Source organism: Kryptolebias marmoratus, linkage group LG2 (assembly GCF_001649575.2).
Source record: "Kryptolebias marmoratus isolate JLee-2015 linkage group LG2, ASM164957v2, whole genome shotgun sequence".
NCBI classification, from domain to species: Eukaryota; Metazoa; Chordata; class Actinopteri; order Cyprinodontiformes; family Rivulidae; genus Kryptolebias; species Kryptolebias marmoratus.
In genome coordinates, this window is record NC_051431.1 from 7,033,069 (window position 1) to 7,045,281 (window position 12,213).

Genomic DNA, 12,213 nt, shown 5'->3' on the forward strand with positions numbered 1-12,213 from the left:
AATCATCAAAATTAAACGAAATAAACATTTGAAATATATGAGTTTGTATGTAATGTATGAATATAATATACAAGTTTCACTTTTTAAATGGAATTACTGAAATCAATCTACTTTTTCATGATATTCTAATTTTATGACCAGCACCTGTATATGAATGCTGAACTCGTAGTCACATTGTTTGATCAACTTTCTGCAGCTGAAGGAGGTTTTCTGTGATGAACAGACGTGCTGCTTTCAAACCCTGAGCATCTCAGTCACACCCGGATCTATAATACATACCAAACAAGCACAAGCTACGTTTTAATCGGATTAGAAAATTACTTGATCGTCCTCTCTCCTCGTGGATTCTGTTTGATTCTTTTCACAATAATAGATTTGAGCAAATGTATTCAAAGTAAAAACTGCTGTAGTCTCTATCATATTGACAGAAGGTAAAATGATTGCAGGTTGGGTAAAAGTGCTCAATTTGACAACATCAGAGAAAACTAACAGTTTATTTGTTTTTAAAAATGATCCATTTTAGAGCTTCGGTGTTCAGTTCCGCCTCACTCCCAGATGTATTTTAGCAGCAGAGTTGGTTTTCAGTGTGAACTACCTCCTCAGCACCAAAAAGCAGACAGACACAATTAGCACGTAGCGCTGCGTTTATCAGCTGAAGAGTCAGAAAGCTCCCTCAGGAGTTGAGCGAGGCCAGAACTGAGCAGGAGGAGGGAGAATATTGGAAACACGTCCACAGATGAATGCAAATGTTGCCTCACTGGATGTGTAAGTAAGCAACTGTTTGCAGCTCAGAGAGGCGATGATTAATGGTGGAAGAAACAATGTGCTTGACTCACTGCAGTTTATGCTGGAACTAATTTTGGTTACTAAAGCAACACATTTCAGTTTTAACTAACATTCCTTGACGGGAAGCATACTGCCTGCTGCCTTACATGTCAACGTTTTGAACTAAGATTTCATGTTCTCTATTAGGGCTTAGAATATGTGCTGTGAATGACTCTCAGCTACTACCACGCCAAAATTTGACTCAATATCTATAAAATTGACTGAGTTACAGCCATTTTTGTGTTTGTGGCAGCCATCTTAAGTTAATCAGTTGTAGATGAACACCCAAAGATTACTTTCTGAAGGTTCATGAGATATTCTGCTAACAGACAAACAAACATGGACACTCAGACAGTTACATGATCACCTGCCTTTCATGGTGGCGAGCGACAATAATTAAGAAACAATCAGTAACAAAAAGCAAAAAGAGTGCAGTCTCACCCCTATCTTATCACATTTTGGCCAAAAGTACCAAGTAGTTTTAAGTTTTTCAGTTAAATAAAACCCTTTTTCCAGACACAGTTGCCTCTGTTTTCTATCGGGTCTAAAGTTCTAAAGATTTGGAAAATTAGTTGTCAAATGCGAGGAGAGTCGCCGCCTCCTCCGGCTGTGCTGACAGAAGAGCGCAGCCACGGTGGAAGGAAGGTTTAGTCCCACAAAATCTATCAACCTGACGCCTTCCTACAGCACCGGGCTTTGTGTTCCTGCTTCTGCTACAGACAGACTGTAAATCAATCAGAAGATTTGGTTTCATTTTTTTTTTTCCTTTTTAGGGCTTTGGCTTTATGTTGGCTGCCCCTCTTTCCTCCCCGTTTCAATAACCTTCAGTCAATAAGCCTGCAGTCTCGTGAAGCCTTTCAAATTCAGCGTTTATGTCTCGATTGGTTTGTGTTGTGTGTGAATACTCCTTCTTTGAATCAACATCCACATTGTCCGTCATTCTGTCCGTTATCTATATTGTTTTGTGATGGAGTGGCAACCTGTCCATCAGGTCCTGCTGGAGATCGGCACCAGCTCCACACAACCCTGCATGAAGAATCAGGCGAAGAAAACCAATATCTGGATGGGTGGATGTATTGCTTTTATAATCTAGATACTTTTTCACCATTTATTTCCTCATTTGCTGCTAACTCACAAAGGGTCTCATCCCATTTTCCAGTTTGTCAAGTCTTAATGATGTTTACCTTGTTTATTCTACCATTTTACATGTTTTATTTCAGGATACAAGTTCAGGAATATCTACAGAGTAATAAACTGATTTTACAGTGACATCATCTCTACATGACAATAGATTAACTTGAGCTCGATAGTTTCCTGTCAGATATAAACACAGAATCAGCGGAGTGGTGAGGGACGTTAAAGGGCTTCAGTTTCTATATTTGTGCTCATCTGTAAAAAGTCAAGTCACCAGTGACTCCAGCGGTCAAACACATTTGGGTCCACCCATGCCCCGAAATATCTATTTCCACGTCAGTCCCACTGACTTTCCTCCAAACGTTTCCAGCTCTGTTATACTAATGGGAGTCACTTTTTGTGAGGTTTGTGCAAAGAGCAAGAACAAAATGATAAATCACTGAAACATACAAAGTTTAAATTTCTGTTTTTGTTGCTATAAAAGAGCTTCTGGATCTTATTGAAGCTCTTTGCTTCTCCATTGTTTTGTATGACTATAATCAGTGTTTCTCTCTGGCGACTGGACTCTTAAAGGCATCTTTAAATTTTTGTGGCAGTCATGCATCAAAACATTTCACAACAGATACTCTGCTCTGAAAAGTTTGTTTCAGGTGAGTTTTTATTTCCAGTGCCCCCAAGTGGCCAAAAACTGATGGATTGCTGCAAATTATACCTTAAGTTGTGTACTCACTTTAGTGCTTTCGTACCTACTTCAGATAATATAGAATACAGTTCTGTGCAAAAAAATCTTGATCTAGCCTTTAATAAAAAAAAGCTTTAATTTCTTACATTTCTTTAACCAGAAAAAAGGCAGCAAAGAGTCGCAAAATAAAAAAGAACATAACTTCAAGAAGCCTTTTAAAGTATTGCTCAAGACAACTTTAAAAGATTATAGGAAAGTCTTACTCCTTGGAGGCGAAAAGATTAAAACAGACTATTGCTCAGTGCTGCTGTATATCATGCAACGATGCATAAATAATGTTGAGCATCAGTTTCTATCAGCCTTCTTTATTTGCTTCAGATGTGTTCATGACAAACCCAGAGTCTCTACTGTGAAATATGAATTATTGCTTCTGGCTGTCTGAGGATGCCTACTGCAGGAGGTAAGAAATGAGTTAAAGATGTTGCATTTGTTGACAGCACGCTCCTAATTAAAGCAGTGTGGGATAATGAGAGTTCACCTCCGCTTTAGCATATGCTGCACTTAAACTCAGCTGACACAACAGAAAAATTCACATGCAACCTTAGAGCGGGGGGACAAATTGCTCCGGCACCGGCCTGGCAGGGACCGAGCAGGAAGGCCAGGAGCCAATCAATAGACCTGAATCACGACTAAATGTTCCTCTTTAGCTCAGCTGCCTTCATTCATCTTTCTGTCTCCAGCTCAGGACAGGAGAGGTGCGACGGTCACATAAAACACTGCCTGGACTGAGATGACAACGCTCAGCTGAGGTGACGCATCTTTTCTGACAGCTGCGCCTCGTTTTGTGGTTGACGTGAACCCATTCCTCGTCTCACCCCTCCTTCGGTTTCAGGTTGCAGATTGAGAAAACAAAAAGCATCGGACGGAAAGTTGATCCAAGATGTCTGTGTTTCAACTTCTGCTGAAACTCATGGCCGCCTCCTGTAGGCAGAACTAATAACTAACAAAAGAAAAGAAAGAACTCCTCAAAAAGTTATCAAAAATAATAACAAAAAAATGGAATTAAAGTTCAGATCAAAGTTGTACATTTTGTTTAAAATCTGCAACAGTGATGTCAGTGTTATCTGTTCAGATTCAGACAATAACTAAAACAAAATCTGCAAATTTATATGAAATAAATAAAAGACTGAATTTAGGCTCAGACATGTTGAATTAGGATATCTTCTGAACAATCTCAGTTTGGAGAAATAAAGTTTAGTTATGACTGGATGGATGAGCTAAAGGCTAGTCTGAGCAGGGCCAAGACTAAAGTGGATTGCTGCTGGTTTGAAAGAAGTATTTCAAACATTTCACAGCAGTTCACGCCAACACTGTTTCATTTACTGCTGTCCTCCGTTTCAAATTGGATGATAATTCCAGCAGAAATATTGCACTAAAATTGCTACAGCTAACTGCTGCTGCTTCTACTGTTTTCAGAATAATATGTAAATAATCATGTAATGCAAAACTGACGGTAATGTAGTGTTTGCCTTAAATAAATCTCTTTTTTTAGATCAGAGTCGATGTGAGGTGGCTGCAGTCCATTTGGTTTTGGCCCCACAGGGATTAGCTGTTATCTTGGCTGTTTGGTCCGATTTAAAATCAATTTCTCCAAACTGAGGCCAAGCTGGGAGTTATCTACAACACGTAAAATATTATTTGTTCATGACCTTTAACCCCGCTTCAAAAGATCTGAATTATCCTTTCAAGGTTTTTACAGATTATTAACAACAGTCGCTGTAGTTTAAACAAACTTATCTGCCGTCAATAAGTTTGTACAATCACTGGAAGCATATATTACAGCCAAGGCTGTGGGAAGCAGGGGTGCGGAGGGTGCAGCAGGACACACCTTTCCTTTCTGGGTCACGGGTCAAATATAGCTGCTTTCCGAGGGTAAACAAACGCATGGGGCAGCTGCCATCTGGTCACAAAGTTTGTTTACAGGTTTTCAATTCAAGGACACAAAAACCGTCAATATGGGAGCAGATTGTGTTTCTTACCTCGTGTTTTTGGTTGTTGTTGTTTTATGCCTGACTTCATGACATTGCAATGAGTACCTTTAATGAAAAAATGAATGAAATCTGATTTCATTAAAGCGGCATTTGTTTAAATTCCAGCAAGATTGTAAACTCTTCACACAGTAACACAACTATTGTTTATTTATGCGCAAATTTTTAACACTTAAAAGCCACAAAAAAGTGGACAGATGAGCATCAGGTCATGATTGCAATTTCACAGATACTGTTTGTCCAAAAATATACGCCACTGTTTTCTTAACTATCCATATTCAGATAAGGCAACATGCAGAGCTGTCGCACATTTCACTGCATGTTTTTGTATCAAGATGTTCTTCATTTGTAAGTTTAGAATCATAGAGATTCACAAACCCAACCAGCATCCCTCAGATGAAACACGTTCTCATGTCTAACACCTCTGAGCTGCTGCACCGCAGTATTAGAGCTTTTGTGGAAGTAAAACAAACAAGTATTTCTTTCAATCCTCAGCAACAAAATGACAACACGAGATGTGCCGTTTTGCTGCGCAGTGCAGCTGACAGATGAGTTCGCAGCTCTGTGCGATCAGCTAAATCAAATTAACCCCATGCAGCATGTATATGTGAAAGCACGCGGCCACGATAACTTATCCAGCCCCTGAGGGGAGTCACAGTCTGTTAACGGGCGTAAACAAACATGAGCTGAGGAAGGAGGGGGGACGCGGGGGGCCAGAGGAATCCCTGTGGAGCCTCCTGTGTGCGCAGTGACCGTTCAGCCAGTGCATTCCTGCAGCACGCCGCCCTGCAGCTCTGCCTGCATCAACACACGTTTTAACACAACGACACCAAAAATTAAATAACCATCTCCTCATATTTGACTTCTGTGCAGATTTATCAACACACATTGTTCCAGATTTGAGTTTCTAGCCAGGAGGAAGCTGGATTTCCCCCCCTGAGAGTCCGACTCTCTCTCTCTCTCTCTCTCTCTCTCTCTGAATGTGCCAGGTACACTCAGCCTGACCTTCATCGCACCGACACTGACTGAGCGTGTGCTTCGTGATGTTGAGTGATTATGCTGCCTGTGGGTGTGATCGGTTTGTTAGGAACGAGGGCACTGTCCTCCTCAGCACGTTTAAAACCCAGCGGAGCAAAGGGCTCGTGAATCACAAGCACGTAAACTCGAACATCCGATGCTTACCGAGTTCCTTTAAGAAGCAGAAGTTATGATGAGCTGACAGTTTTGCTCTGTGCGATTACTGTAACCACACACCTTCGGTTATGGATCTAATTTTGACTGAGTCATGGTCCCGAGTCTGAAAGGGAGGCAGGAAAGCAGACAGGAGCAGCTTTGTTGCTTCATTTTTAAATGAATATGATGACATGAACAAGGCTGAAGGATGACAGAGACATATGGATTGTTTAAAGTAAAATATATATATATATATAAAAGATGGGCTTAAATGAGCTTTACTAAAGACACATTCCTCTCCTTTTGCTTACATTTTGTTCTTTTATATATTAAAGAGGTCATTTGGAGCTCAAGCACAGAAGGAATATGTGAAACAGGAAGTAAAGTTAATATCTGATGTTCAGGTTTCAGGCTGAACTGCATGAAATGGATCTATGATAAGGAAACTGAGGTCATCAGTGGGTTTTATATTTTCTGTATTAAGTGTCCGTGCTGCACAGAGATATTCAACTTTAAGTTTATTTTTAGTGATGAGCGTCAAACAATTCACTTCTACTGCCTTCAGAATGAGGTCTCTGACATTAGGGATGTTTAGGAAAGTCGATCTGTTGGTTCACTTTGTTCCCAAGTCTCGTTTCTTTGATTTATTGTCTTTGTTTTAGTCTTGTTTGTCGGACTGCCACCTTCTCGTTTTTCCAGCTGCTGCTTTGTTCGCTTTTCTTAAACCTCCTGGTTTGGTTCAGCTTGATCTTGTTTCATTGAGTGTCTTTGCGGAGCCACTTTTCGCTCCCATTTCTGGCCTTGCTCCGGCACTGCCTGTTGTTTGGATTTTCCTTTTTCTGCTTGTGCAGCTTTTCCAGTTTGTTCCTCTTCCAGTGGGATAAAGTTTCCTTGTTTCACATCTTCCTGACTGCTGTGAGCTCATGTTTGGGTCCTCTAATTACAAATCATGACACCATCTGAAGCCCTGTATCGTGGTGATTACTGAACCTTACAGACAGGATAGATTTTGATGTTCAGTTCCTCTTCATTCCCTTGGTTTGATTCTAGCATCCTCAGAGGTCTACATGTGTGGTTTTAACAAATCTTTTAACATCATGTTGATTATAGATTGATATTAAATTTGGCAGACAGGTTTATGTCTCTCTCAGGATGAGAACAAAATTCCCTTCACATGTAAAACCATCTTGTTGCTTTATTGTAATTGTGTGGATGCTGAATCAGCAGCTTTTAATTGTTATTTAATCAAAAAGTCCAGCTTGTTTGGGAACAGTGCACTATGGCTTTGGGTATTTGAAAGTTAAAAAACTATGTCAGGAAGGGCAGAGAGTGGAGTGGAGTGGAGTGGAGTGGAAAGGAAAGGAAAGGAAAGGAAAGGAAAGGAAAGGAAAGAACAGACCAGCGAGGAAATGGAGAAGATGACCAGGTTTTAAAGGCAGAGGGTAATTAGGGGAAGTGGGCACAGGTGAGTGATTACAGTTGTGAGCAGGTGGAGATGGGCATGGCAGAAACTGAGGAGAAGCGAATAAAGACATGAACACAAGAACAATACAAAGACAAAACATGAAAACAATAATAACCCTAAATACAAAAGAAACCACAAAGAAAAAAACAAAACAAAACCCAAATCCTGACAAACTATAAAAGTTACAAACATTTCCCCTTTAGAAATAAAGAGTGGCTTCAGCATATTTGCTCTGTTTTTTGTTTTCTTAGCTTTTAGCTACCGTTTTTGCTAATTTTAGCTATGCTTTTGCTACATTTAACTTTTAGCTGCTGTTTTGCTTGTTGTAGCTTTTAGCTATGCTTTTGCTCCTATTAGCTTTTATCTATATTTTTGTAACAATTTTGGCAAAGGTTTTTCTGAGTTTAGATTTGAATTGTACCTTGTAGCTGTGGTTTTTGCTGATTTTAGCTAAAGTTTTTTAAATTTTTAATAACACTGGCTTTGCTATCCTTAATTTTGCTAATTTTAGTTTTGAAGACTTCAGCTCCTCAACAAATTCATTCAGCACTTTTTCTGCATTTTCACAAAAAAATCACTCTCTGGTTAGAAAATGTTTTGAATGACATTGATTTCAGTTCACTTGAATTATATGTCGAACTGCATTTAACTGGACCTAAAATGTTCTTTCTTTTTTTCTGTATATTGTCCTGAGATGGCTTTTAGAATAAACTGGACTTATATGGACAAACTGAATCTAAACAAGCATTTGTTAGTGACACAGGCCTCCGTTTTCCTCCTCTTTACAGCTTTTTTCCATCAGATCCACAGGATACTGTAGCAACTGGTCCATTCCCGGAGAACTGGGAACAGGAAGAACGGAGGGAAATCTGTTTTAACAAGAGGAGGGACCACGCATTCTGCCAAATCAAACGGAAAGTGAGGTCTCAAAATCGTCTGGTTCCCATGCTACTTTATGACTCATTATCTAAAAAAATTCTGACAGCATCAACCACCGACCTTCTGTACTCGTTTCTCATTTATCAGCAAATACAGCAAATCTTATCTCATTAACGAGCTTAAAAATATCCTTTAATCCAACACAGTTTGTATATTTTTAGATTTTATGTATGCAACGTGTGACAAATCAGCACGTAAAACCGAGGAGGACGTTAGAGAAGCAACTCGTTTGTTTTGAAAAGTTAACCAAAACCAGCTGTGAGACAACGTCCCAAACCAGAGACACACGTTCGGCATGAATCTGCAGCAGCTTTGACAACATAAACACAGCTGACCACACTGCCGTGACCTTTGACCCTGCCGGTGACCTGCTTCACTGGAGATAAACTCCCTTATTCTAACACGTGATTCCTGCCTCGTCTATAATTACCGCCTCTGTCTTTGGCAGTGACAACCAGAATTCAGAAGGAAACAAAAACATTTTAGGATTTACATTCCACTTAATTATAACTGAGGGGGTTGGGGCATTTTTTTTTTTTTTTTGTGAGTAAAGTTGTCTCAACAGGAGCCAGACACAAGGGGCCAGACAGTTTTATGGCACTGTGGGATTACGAGCTGGCTGAAATAAAAAGTGTATCTTCACGGCTACCAGAGCCCTGATCCGTCGACGGTCCTCCAAAGGTAACACAGCCCCGGGAGATTTTTACACAAGAACAAACATCGGGCAAAAGACGAGTGCCCCGTGACATTTTGTTTGATATCACCACAGGAAACCCACAGATATTTGGCTAATTAGGAAGGAAAGGAGCTCTGACGGTGCAGAGGACGTAAAGTTCAAATCACTTTATTTATTTACACAGCAAAACTATAAAATCTCCAACAAGCACAAATAAAATATTAAATTAGACACGACTGTCCAGGTGTTAGTAAATAAACGTTACCTCTCAGGATTTAATTAACAGATTTAAAAGGCCTAACATTCCTTTAAGGCAGGGATGTCAAACCCAGTGACGCAAGGGGGCCAAAATATAAAATCTGGTCCTAGCCAAGGGCCAATCACGATCCGTATTTATTAAAAATTACATAAATTAACCTTGGTTTTAGATGTATTATGTCAAATCATTCATATAGGAATATCAATGACCTTTTCCCAGCTACAGATTATACAGAATTTAGAGCAAACAAGCTTTAATGAACACAGACAAATGAATCAAACTTCAAAAAGCACATCATTAGCTGTCATTTCTTACGCCTCACCCAGCTTTTAAATGAATTTTTTAACATTAAAACAGACAAAAACCTGATCATACAGAAATTAAAACTTTATATTGTTGGCTGCTAAGTCACCGTTGAGAGAAAACTTCACTAATTAGGCACTTTTTTTTTAAAGCAAAATAAGAATCAGAGACTCGCCGGGCCTAATGAAATCTAAACGTTATCTCGGGGGCCGGATGAAATGTTACAGAGGGACGGATTTGGCCCGTGGGCCTTTAGTTTGACATGTGTGCTTTAAGGCATGCATATCACCCGCCGCCTTCTACATCAGAGAAAGCTCCTCGGATGAGAAGCAAAACGTCTTCAGCTACAGAACAGAAGTCCAGTTGTTTTGTTTTTTGTTTTTTTGGATTTACCACGTCCTGGATGACTCAGAATCTACACCTGCCACATTTCACGTCAGAGAAGATCATCTTTGTGTTGAGGATGGATTATTTATGGTCCAACCTTGTACACGACATCATGCAATATCTCAAGATCTTGCTTGATCTGTTGGCACTTGAAACATGTGTTATGTGTGACTCTCAGCTACTACGACACCAAATTTAACTCAATATCTGTAAAAAAAAAGAAAGTTTAATCAATTGTAGATGTGCATTTAATGGTTGCATCACAATCTGGAAACAAAGCCGTATAAACTTTGACACTTTGTTGGTGTTTTTAGTCAGGATTCTGTCAATATTATTGTTCTGGCAATCATCTTTTTTATTGTTAATGAACCCAGAAGTTTCCATCATTTGTGTTTTTCTTCCCCCCCCAGAAAGCAGCACCCCCCCCCTCCCTCGTTTGTCTGAACAGCAAGCATCCACATGTGATCGCTCTGCGGGGAGTCACCTGGGATCGTTACCGCCAATAATGAGCGAGCACGAAGGGTCAGTCTGACAGGATAAATGAAGACACAGAGAGAGAGAAAGTTAATAGAAGTCTGCTTCATCCCGACACAGCGAGGAACAATTACTTTCATCCAACAATCCAGAAATGAGATTTGAGTTCAACCAACCTTTCGTTTCCTCCCTCCTGCTGACAGAAACAGTGAAAATGTTCTGTTTTGCCTTCGGCTGTCGGTCTTCTCTCCTTCCTCTGAAGCCGTAGGGGTGACAGCCTCCAACTCCTGACCGTCGCAGCGTGAGCGCAGAGCCGGCCAGTGTTAAGTCTCAGTAATTAAGACTTCATGCTGTTCGGCTTTAAAAGCTCCTAAATAGGCCTCCTGGCTCCCCCTGCCCTTCTTGTTGAAAGTAATTTATTTGATGTGACGCGAGCTGTGCTTCACCTCATCCTCGCCTCTCGGGCAGCACATGCCAGGGTTGTGGCGGAACAATGGAGCTCCTCTCCTCCTTTTGTCTCCATTTGCTTTTGTCGTCCCCGTTCCTGTACATGATCGTGGTTTTGTTTAATTAGGACAAAAGTGCTTCAATATTAAGCAGAGGGCAGATCATTAGGAAGTCAAGGAGTCAAAAAAAGGGAGTCCAGATCCTATAAACAGAAACAGTTATCGCTCTGAAAATGTCTATTTTCCACTCAGTAGTTTTATTTTTCAGCATTTTACCCTCAGTAATGTTTCTGCTTCAACTCTTTTTTTTCTAAAACTGCTTAAAAGTATTTTAGATTTTGATACAAGGCAATGAAATAATTGTGAAACATAAAGATGTAGAATGTTTCACATCTGTGTTGCTCTGAAGGTTATGGGACCATTTAGATTTGGAAAAATAACTATAAATATTGTACTTTAAACTGTGTCGTTAACTATACTAAAAATAAGAAGGCACTCTTATCTAAACTTGCAAAGCGCAGCTCCAGCCAACTCCACTGTTCTTGTTTTTGGTTTTAAAGAAGAAAACACTTGTTCTTCTTTTGGTTGTGCTCCACCTCTCTGAGAACTTTAATTAGATTCAGCCTTGGCTGTTTAAGCATGTTTTTGCTGACAAACAGGCCGTTAAATGACAATAATTACACGTCTCGGCTTGAGCTTTTGCAAAACAAAAATGTTATGAATTCCTCAGCCGGTGCAAAAAAAAGAAAGAAAAAAAAGTGACGTGAATGTCTGACAAAGAAAAACTGTGCAAATATATGACTCAATATTCTGAAAAATATTCTTGAATGAGCAAAAGAATCTGTGGAAAAAATGAAAACATCAAAAACAAAATGAGCCTAAATCTGATCCGAAGTGACACACGCCGGTGCCTGTTTGAGATGTGATGTCCTCAGCAGTCTATAAATCAGACTTTTAACAGCCTTGCTTCTGTTGTTGTAACAAAGACGCATATGTCCTGATTGTGATGATACATCATCCTGCTGAACAGCTGACTGAGACAAGCTCATCCGTCCCGGTCCAGAGACGTCTCCTCGTCTGATGACAGACTCAAGAGGAGGGCAGCGAACACAAATCACAGCTAAACAGATGATTAAACATTATAATAACCAAACCTGCTGACTGATCCAACAATCAGCTGAGCTGGCAGGGCTTTAATGCAAAGTTTTATGTCCACTCCTCTGCTCCAAGGACCTGGAACGGACTATAACAGCCTCTGGTGGTGGTCTCAGACCGCTGAGCCCTGACACCAAGGCAGGCAGGGGTCACATGACGAGCGCCGTCACATACACACAGTCTGCGGTAACAGAGTCGAGCGTGGACGGCTGTCAGGCTGCGTCCACGCGTCCAGCTGGGTGTCAGA